Source organism: Schistocerca serialis, unplaced genomic scaffold, assembly GCF_023864345.2.
Source record: "Schistocerca serialis cubense isolate TAMUIC-IGC-003099 unplaced genomic scaffold, iqSchSeri2.2 HiC_scaffold_469, whole genome shotgun sequence".
In the NCBI taxonomy this organism is placed as follows: Eukaryota; Metazoa; Arthropoda; class Insecta; order Orthoptera; family Acrididae; genus Schistocerca; species Schistocerca serialis.
The window spans coordinates 12,501-22,693 of record NW_026048049.1 but is presented as its reverse complement, the minus strand read 5'-3'; the positions used below and the strand labels follow the sequence as shown (position 1 = coordinate 22,693).

The 10,193-nt window shown below is 51.4% G+C and overlaps 2 non-coding genes across 2 annotated transcripts; both read right to left on the bottom strand.

The window, feature by feature from the left end:
- Window positions 1–739: 739 nt before the first annotated feature.
- Window positions 740–894, bottom strand: LOC126447116 (5.8S ribosomal RNA). The gene has a single exon (XR_007583582.1). It is a non-coding gene; the product is annotated as a 5.8S ribosomal RNA (ribosomal RNA).
- A 353-nt stretch (window positions 895–1,247) lies between these two features.
- On the bottom strand, window positions 1,248–3,156 carry LOC126447119 (small subunit ribosomal RNA). Its single transcript, XR_007583584.1, has one exon. It is a non-coding gene; the product is annotated as a small subunit ribosomal RNA (ribosomal RNA).
- Window positions 3,157–10,193: the final 7,037 nt, after the last annotated feature.

Here is a 10,193-nt window from a genome sequence, read left to right as displayed (position 1 = left end):
ACACGACCCCGCCGCGAATTGCTCCGCGCGGGCGGCCGGCCCCATCTGCCGAGGGCGGAGGCCAGTGGCCGGATGGGCGTGAATCTCACCCGTTCGACCTTTCGGACTTCTCACGTTTACACCCAGAACGGTTTCACGTACTTTTGAACTCTCTCTTCAAAGTTCTTTTCAACTTTCCCTCACGGTACTTGTTCGCTATCGGTCTCGTGGTCATATTTAGTCTCAGATGGAGTTTACCACCCACTTGGAGCTGCACTCTCAAGCAACCCGACTCGAAGGAGAGGTCCCGCCGACGCTCGCACCGGCCGCTACGGGCCTGGCACCCTCTACGGGCCGTGGCCTCATTCAAGTTGGACTTGGGCTCGGCGCGAGGCGTCGGGGTAGTGGACCCTCCCAAACACCACATGCCACGACAGGCGGCAGCCTGCGGGGTTCGGTGCTGGACTCTTCCCTGTTCGCTCGCCGCTACTGGGGGAATCCTTGTTAGTTTCTTTTCCTCCGCTTAGTAATATGCTTAAATTCAGCGGGTAGTCTCGCCTGCTCTGAGGTCGTTGTACGAGGTGTCGCACGCCACACCGCCAGCCGGCTGTGCACGCTACCGAGTAAGTACCGGTATGCGAACCGCCAGGCGACGGGCGCGCATCGCACGTTTAAGGAGACGCGGCCGGCCCCACAGGCGGCCACGACACTCCCAGGTCTGCGAAGCGGGGCAAACGCCGCGCGCTTCAGTATACGTAGCCGACCCTCAGCCAGACGTGGCCCGGGAACGGAATCCATGGACCGCAATGTGCGTTCGAAACGTCGATGTTCATGTGTCCTGCAGTTCACATGTCGACGCGCAATTTGCTGCGTTCTTCATCGACCCACGAGCCGAGTGATCCACCGTCCTGGGTGATCTTTTCATAGTTTCCACCATCTCTTTCGAGACAGTTGCATAGGCGGGACTGAGGCGTGTGGCGGCCCTGTTCCAGCGTTCAGTGTCCAACGGCCTCACGGCCGATGGGCGTCGTACGGCTCCACACCGGAGCGGACAGGCAGTCGGGCGAAAGTCATTCAAAACCGGCGCCAGGCGCCAGGTGCCGCAGGCCAGCCGCTCCAGCGCTTCAGCGCTCGTACCACACAACATTGCCGTTAGTTTTGAGACGAACGCGTGGTTCCGCACGCGGCGCACGGCTACTGCGAGCCGTACAGGTAGCTGCGTGTTGCGCGACACGACACGCACATCGAAAGACATGCAGTCTAGTCGGTAATGATCCTTCCGCAGGTTCACCTACGGAAACCTTGTTACGACTTTTACTTCCTCTAAATGATCAAGTTTGGTCATCTTTCCGGTAGCATCGGCAACGACAGAGTCAATGCCGCGTACCAGTCCGAAGACCTCACTAAATCATTCAATCGGTAGTAGCGACGGGCGGTGTGTACAAAGGGCAGGGACGTAATCAACGCGAGCTTATGACTCGCGCTTACTGGGAATTCCTCGTTCATGGGGAACAATTGCAAGCCCCAATCCCTAGCACGAAGGAGGTTCAGCGGGTTACCCCGACCTTTCGGCCTAGGAAGACACGCTGATTCCTTCAGTGTAGCGCGCGTGCGGCCCAGAACATCTAAGGGCATCACAGACCTGTTATTGCTCAATCTCGTGCGGCTAGAAGCCGCCTGTCCCTCTAAGAAGAAAAGTAATCGCTGACAGCACGAAGGATGTCACGCGACTAGTTAGCAGGCTAGAGTCTCGTTCGTTATCGGAATTAACCAGACAAATCGCTCCACCAACTAAGAACGGCCATGCACCACCACCCACCGAATCAAGAAAGAGCTATCAATCTGTCAATCCTTCCGGTGTCCGGGCCTGGTGAGGTTTCCCGTGTTGAGTCAAATTAAGCCGCAGGCTCCACTCCTGGTGGTGCCCTTCCGTCAATTCCTTTAAGTTTCAGCTTTGCAACCATACTTCCCCCGGAACCCAAAAGCTTTGGTTTCCCGGAGGCTGCCCGCCGAGTCATCGGAGGAACTGCGGCGGATCGCTGGCTGGCATCGTTTATGGTTAGAACTAGGGCGGTATCTGATCGCCTTCGAACCTCTAACTTTCGTTCTTGATTAATGAAAACATACTTGGCAAATGCTTTCGCTTCTGTTCGTCTTGCGACGATCCAAGAATTTCACCTCTAACGTCGCAATACGAATGCCCCCGCCTGTCCCTATTAATCATTACCTCGGGTTCCGAAAACCAACAAAATAGAACCGAGGTCCTATTCCATTATTCCATGCACACAGTATTCAGGCGGGCTTGCCTGCTTTAAGCACTCTAATTTGTTCAAAGTAAACGTGCCGGCCCACCGAGACACTCAATAAAGAGCACCCTGGTAGGATTTCAACGGGGTCCGCCTCGGGACGCACGAGCACGCACGAGGCGGTCGCACGCCTTCGGCTCGCCCCACCGGCAGGACGTCCCACGATACATGCCAGTTAAACACCGACGGGCGGTGAACCAACAGCGTGGGACACAAATCCAACTACGAGCTTTTTAACCGCAACAACTTTAATATACGCTATTGGAGCTGGAATTACCGCGGCTGCTGGCACCAGACTTGCCCTCCAATAGATACTCGTTAAAGGATTTAAAGTGTACTCATTCCGATTACGGGGCCTCGGATGAGTCCCGTATCGTTATTTTTCGTCACTACCTCCCCGTGCCGGGAGTGGGTAATTTGCGCGCCTGCTGCCTTCCTTGGATGTGGTAGCCGTTTCTCAGGCTCCCTCTCCGGAATCGAACCCTGATTCCCCGTTACCCGTTACAACCATGGTAGGCGCAGAACCTACCATCGACAGTTGATAAGGCAGACATTTGAAAGATGCGTCGCCGGTACGAGGACCGTGCGATCAGCCCAAAGTTATTCAGAGTCACCAAGGCAAACGGACCGGACGAGCCGACCGATTGGTTTTGATCTAATAAAAGCGTCCCTTCCATCTCTGGTCGGGACTCTGTTTGCATGTATTAGCTCTAGAATTACCACAGTTATCCAAGTAACGTGGGTACGATCTAAGGAACCATAACTGATTTAATGAGCCATTCGCGGTTTCACCTTAATGCGGCTTGTACTGAGACATGCATGGCTTAATCTTTGAGACAAGCATATGACTACTGGCAGGATCAACCAGGGAGCTGCGTCAACTAGAGCTGAGCAGCCGGCCGCCCGGGAGTGTGTCCCGGGGGCCCGCGCGAACACGCAAGCGTCCGCTCAATTATTCTGCAAACAGGAGGAGGCTGAGCTCCCCTGCACAACACACCTCGAAACCCTCTCAGGTCCCGGCGGCGCGCAGCGCCGTCCTAAGTACTTGGTCGGGTTCGAGAGAGGCGCAATCGCCCGGAGTTAGGCGAGTAGACGCTTTAGGTGCGACCACCCGTGCTCCCAACTGAGCTTGCCGCTGCCGACAGAGGCCCGGGAGCGTGCTGTCGTGGCATTGCCGGCGGGAGACAACACGCGCCACCTACGGTGACCGGCAGCTCCAACGCCAGCGCCACAGAAGGACAAAAGCCCCACTTGGGTGCCGAAGCGAACTCTCCCAGCACAGCGCACGCGCCAACACGTCCGCACAGCTGCGATACAAACCACCTGCGAGAACCGCTGGGGCGACCGAGCAGCAGACGGCGTCGCGGCGCCGAGCGCCGGGCGGCGGCGCATCCTCAGCGCACACAGTCCTCAATCGGACCAGCACACTGCAGATGGCCACCGCGCTTCGCACCGGGCCCGCGAGGACCTACTTTGGCCGCAAGGCGCCGCGAGCAGGGGGCGCCGGCGCGCAGCTGCGCCGCCTGCCGCGTCCGTCGGCCGGCGCGCCTGCCACTGGCCGCCCCCACCAGCCGGCTGTAGCGCGTGCGCCCACGCACCGCGCTGCCAGCACGCCGGGCGGCCCCCCCTCACCGGCCGGGGACGGTCCCACCCAGCCACCGCCGCGTATCGCCTCACACCCAGATCCCCTTTCGCGTTCGTGGGCATGGTGGGTCCCCTTTCACGTTCGTGGGCATGGTGGGTATCCCTGAAACAACCGGTTAATAGCTCGACCGATCGTCGCCAACACTGATTCACCTCTAGCGAGAACAACCGCACCACAACGGGTTACCTGTTGTTCATTTGCGTAACGTCACCAGCAAACGTAGACGTCCATCGCCATTTGCAACGAGTATTGCATGCCTGTGTCAGGTGTCACAACACACTACGTCTGCCCACATAGACGCAACAACATGTGCACGCCTCGAGAACACGTGGAAGGTAGCCCCCGTACGTATGCGGTGTCCATTGCGCGAACGACTGTCAGCCGGCCTCTGCAGGATGTCGCAGATGTGGAACGCGGTGCAACATGCTATCACGGTGTGTGAGAAGAGACGACTACGTCCGAATACACGCTCCACTACATCAACAGACTGCTCATGCTGATCGCCATCCAGGGCGTCCGTTCCTCCCACACGTCTGAATGGCGTACCACACTGCAATCCAGCTCTTATAGGGAGACGACACGTAGCTGCGTGCACAATATTTGGACTGTATGGTCTGCCGTTGCTAGGCGCAGTCGTCGTACGGTCACACATGTGCCACGATGTATCATTCAGTACATACGGACCAATGTGCAGTACAGTTTGTGGGTTTTGCGTACATCGGCGGACAGGTGACAGGCCGTACCACAACGTAGGCTGAGTACGTCGGCATGCGAAGGGCATTGAACATGCAAACTTCTCAACGACCAGCTTGCGAAGGCAGGGGGGAAGGGGGGGGGGCATGTACGTCCTGCTGCTATCCACATTACAGTGTATAGCAGGAGCATGTGGAAAGTCAGCAACACCTGCAAGGTGTTTAACATGACGCGATACACAGGGGACCGGGCAGTGCGAATAGCGAACTATATTGCGAGGGTTGCGGTTAGGCAACACTACACTAATTTAACGAGTTGCATAACAATTACAGAGCAGGTTCAGCGACAACGTGCGTCAGGTTAAGGCGCAATATAGGTTAGGTTGAGGCACAATATAGGTTAGGTTAAGGCACAAATTGGGTTACGTTAAGGCACAACATGGGTTACGTTAAGGCACAACATGGGTTACGTTAAGGCACAAATTAGGTTACGTTAAGGCACAAATTAGGTTACGTTAAGGCACAAATTAGGTTACGTTAAGGCACAAATTAGGTTACGTTAAGGCACAAATTAGGTTACGTTAAGGCACAAATTAGGTTACGTTAAGGCACAAATTAGGTTACGTTAAGGCACAAATTAGGTTACGTTAAGGCACAAATTAGGTTACGTTAAGGCACAAATTAGGTTACGTTAAGGCACAAATTAGGTTACGTTAAGGCACAAATTAGGTTACGTTAAGGCACAAATTAGGTTACGTTAAGGCACAAATTAGGTTACGTTAAGGCACAAATTAGGTTACGTTAAGGCACAAATTAGGTTACGTTAAGGCACAAATTAGGTTACGTTAAGGCACAAATTAGGTTACGTTAAGGCACAAATTAGGTTACGTTAAGGCACAAATTAGGTTACGTTAAGGCACAAATTAGGTTACGTTAAGGCACAAATTAGGTTACGTTAAGGCACAAATTAGGTTACGTTAAGGCACAAATTAGGTTACGTTAAGGCACAAATTAGGTTACGTTAAGGCACAAATTAGGTTACGTTAAGGCACAAATTAGGTTACGTTAAGGCACAAATTAGGTTACGTTAAGGCACAAATTAGGTTACGTTAAGGTACAATATGGGTTAGGTTAAGGTACAATATGGGTTAGGTTAAGGTACAATATGGGTTAGGTTAAGGTACAATATGGGTTAGGTTAAGGTACAATATGGGTTAGGTTAAGGCACAACGTAGGTTAGGTTAAGGCACAACATAGGTTAGGTTAAGGCACAACATAGGTTAGGTTAAGGCACAACATAGGTTAGGTTAAGGCACAACATAGGTTAGGTTAAGGCACAACATAGGTTAGGTTAAGGCACAACATAGGTTAGGTTAAGGCACAACATAGGTTAGGTTAAGGCACAACATAGGTTAGGTTAAGGCACAACGTAGGTTAGGTTAAGGCACAACGTAGGTTAGGTTAAGGCACAACGTAGGTTAGGTTAAGGCACAACGTAGGTTAGGTTAAGGCACAACGTAGGTTAGGTTAAGGCACAACGTAGGTTAGGTTAAGGCACAACGTAGGTTAGGTTAAGGCACAACGTAGGTTAGGTTAAGGCACAACGTAGGTTAGGTTAAGGCACAACGTAGGTTAGGTTAAGGCACAACGTAGGTTAGGTTAAGGCACAACGTAGGTTAGGTTAAGGCACAACGTAGGTTAGGTTAAGGCACAACGTAGGTTAGGTTAAGGCACAACGTAGGTTAGGTTAAGGCACAACGTAGGTTAGGTTAAGGCACAACGTAGGTTAGGTTAAGGCACAACGTAGGTTAGGTTAAGGCACAACGTAGGTTAGGTTAAGGCACAACGTAGGTTAGGTTAAGGCACAACGTAGGTTAGGTTAAGGCACAACGTAGGTTAGGTTAAGGCACAACGTAGGTTAGGTTAAGGCACAACGTAGGTTAGGTTAAGGCACAACGTAGGTTAGGTTAAGGCACAACGTAGGTTAGGTTAAGGCACAACGTAGGTTAGGTTAAGGCACAACGTAGGTTAGGTTAAGGCACAACGTAGGTTAGGTTAAGGCACAACGTAGGTTAGGTTAAGGCACAACGTAGGTTAGGTTAAGGCACAACGTAGGTTAGGTTAAGGCACAACGTAGGTTAGGTTAAGGCACAACGTAGGTTAGGTTAAGGCACAACGTAGGTTAGGTTAAGGCACAACGTAGGTTAGGTTAAGGCACAACGTAGGTTAGGTTAAGGCACAACGTAGGTTAGGTTAAGGCACAACGTAGGTTAGGTTAAGGCACAACGTAGGTTAGGTTAAGGCACAACGTAGGTTAGGTTAAGGCACAACGTAGGTTAGGTTAAGGCACAACGTAGGTTAGGTTAAGGCACAACGTAGGTTAGGTTAAGGCACAACGTAGGTTAGGTTAAGGCACAACGTAGGTTAGGTTAAGGCACAACGTAGGTTAGGTTAAGGCACAACGTAGGTTAGGTTAAGGCACAACGTAGGTTAGGTTAAGGCACAACGTAGGTTAGGTTAAGGCACAACATAGGTTAGGTTAAGGCACAACATAGGTTAGGTTAAGGCACAACATAGGTTAGGTTAAGGCACAACATAGGTTAGGTTAAGGCACAACATAGGTTAGGTTAAGGCACAACATAGGTTAGGTTAAGGCACAACATAGGTTAGGTTAAGGCACAACGTAGGTTAGGTTAAGGCACAACGTAGGTTAGGTTAAGGCACAACGTAGGTTAGGTTAAGGCACAACGTAGGTTAGGTTAAGGCACAACGTAGGTTAGGTTAAGGCACAACGTAGGTTAGGTTAAGGCACAACGTAGGTTAGGTTAAGGCACAACGTAGGTTAGGTTAAGGCACAACGTAGGTTAGGTTAAGGCACAACGTAGGTTAGGTTAAGGCACAACGTAGGTTAGGTTAAGGCACAACGTAGGTTAGGTTAAGGCACAACGTAGGTTAGGTTAAGGCACAACGTAGGTTAGGTTAAGGCACAACGTAGGTTAGGTTAAGGCACAACGTAGGTTAGGTTAAGGCACAACGTAGGTTAGGTTAAGGCACAACGTAGGTTAGGTTAAGGCACAACGTAGGTTAGGTTAAGGCACAACGTAGGTTAGGTTAAGGCACAACGTAGGTTAGGTTAAGGCACAACGTAGGTTAGGTTAAGGCACAACGTAGGTTAGGTTAAGGCACAACGTAGGTTAGGTTAAGGCACAACGTAGGTTAGGTTAAGGCACAACGTAGGTTAGGTTAAGGCACAACGTAGGTTAGGTTAAGGCACAACGTAGGTTAGGTTAAGGCACAACGTAGGTTAGGTTAAGGCACAACGTAGGTTAGGTTAAGGCACAACGTAGGTTAGGTTAAGGCACAACGTAGGTTAGGTTAAGGCACAACGTAGGTTAGGTTAAGGCACAACATAGGTTAGGTTAAGGCACAACATAGGTTAGGTTAAGGCACAACATAGGTTAGGTTAAGGCACAACATAGGTTAGGTTAAGGCACAACATAGGTTAGGTTAAGGCACAACATAGGTTAGGTTAAGGCACAACATAGGTTAGGTTAAGGCACAACATAGGTTAGGTTAAGGCACAACATAGGTTAGGTTAAGGCACAACATAGGTTAGGTTAAGGCACAACATAGGTTAGGTTAAGGCACAACGTAGGTTAGGTTAAGGCACAACGTAGGTTAGGTTAAGGCACAACGTAGGTTAGGTTAAGGCACAACGTAGGTTAGGTTAAGGTACAACGTAGGTTAGGTTAAGGTACAACGTAGGTTAGGTTAAGGTACAACGTAGGTTAGGTTAAGGTACAACGTAGGTTAGGTTAAGGTACAACGTAGGTTAGGTTAAGGTACAACGTAGGTTAGGTTAAGGTACAACGTAGGTTAGGTTAAGGTACAACGTAGGTTAGGTGAAGGCGCAATGTAGGTTAGGTTAAGGTACGATATACCTTAGGTTAAGGTACAATATCGCTTAGGTTAAGGTACAATATAGCTTAGGTTAAGGTACACGTTGTAGGGAAAGGTGTATTTTGGGGGGGGAGGGGGCGGCAGGTTCGTTGATAGTGATTATCGTAAGTGCATGCCTGCGGGATCATCCGATTTGTCACGTCAGGATGCACTTGTGGCTCATGACAGGCGGCGCTCCGATTCCAAGGTTGTGGCAGATCTGTGTCTTTCATTCCTGCCATTGTTTGTGTACTGTGACAGGAGGCAGTATTGTGATGTTGGGTGCACCCCTGTGTAGGACATGTGTGGGTGTTCGTGGCTTAGCTGAGCAATGGCGGATGTCGGAAGGGTGGGATATTCTGTTTTCTGGGTGGACCTCCCGGTCTGGTTATGATAGTGTGGATTGTGTAATGTGGCGGAGAGGATGCACCGGATGTTCTTCCATGCTGGTGGTTAGATATTGTGTGTGTGCCTGTTAGAGGCAGAGAGTAGTGTGTGATAGTGTCTGGCTGACGTGTGGTTCTCATTGTGTGCAGAGTCTTTCAGCATGTATAGGGACGGTTGTATATATTATCTGTATTCTGATGGCTCTGCATCTATTACTAATCAGTGCCGTGTATACGGTTACTCTGGTTCCAGTCGAAACTGTTCTATCTCTGTACATTAGTGACACTGCGGCTCCACTATGTTGCCGCCCCTGTCGGCCGTTTCCCCCAGTGTGTGGCTAATGATTATCAGCAATCAGTCTATTAGTCAATACCGGTAGTGTGACGACGTGAAATGTCCGGGATGGGGGAAGCTACACGCTTCCCGTGGGTCAGGGCCTAGAAAGACTCTTCCCACGCAGGAGGCTCGGACTGTCATTACTCTTCCGAGAAATATATTTGCCCAGCGTTTTTTGCGACTGCGAGTGCGACGCGTACGAGTACCGACATGGATGGGGCGCTTCCTAGCTGATCGCTCAGCATCGGAGAAATATATTTGCCCAACGTTTTTTGCGACTGCGAGTGCAACGCCCAAGGGTACCGACGTGGATGGGGCGCTTCCTAGCTGATCGCTCGGCATGGGAATCCGTACAGTGAGCAATGCGATCGCGTCTGTAGCTTGTACGTGGTACAGCTCGCAGCTCATGTATAGGGACAGCGGGAATGTCGCATATTGGACATAACTCTTCATGAAACGCAAGTTATAGGTGTGGATTGCACATTACGACTGCGGGAAACTTCCGCCGTTCATCCGCTGGCGTTGCGAGTTTGGCGGTTGGGGTGGGGCACGAGCGGGTGCGGGTGGTGTGATTGCCGGTCCACGACTTCGTGCGGCAGAGGCACTGGCGTTTGGGTGCTGTGGTCGACACAGGCTGCATGCTTTGTGGGTGGCGTCGAAAGATGGGCACTGTGGGCCCATCGATGTCTTAGTCGGCTTGGCGTCCCATAGATGGCGGTATCGTCGTTGCAGGAGCTCATGCTGAGGGAGACCTACAGATGGCGGTATGTTTTGTGGTGCGCTCGACATGGCGGACCTAGTGTTGTCAGATTCGCATAGATGGCGATACTGTTTTGCCAGCATGGTTGGCGTAGTTCCGTCGGATCCCTGTAGATGGAGGTGTCGAATGTTTACTGTGGACAGTCATGT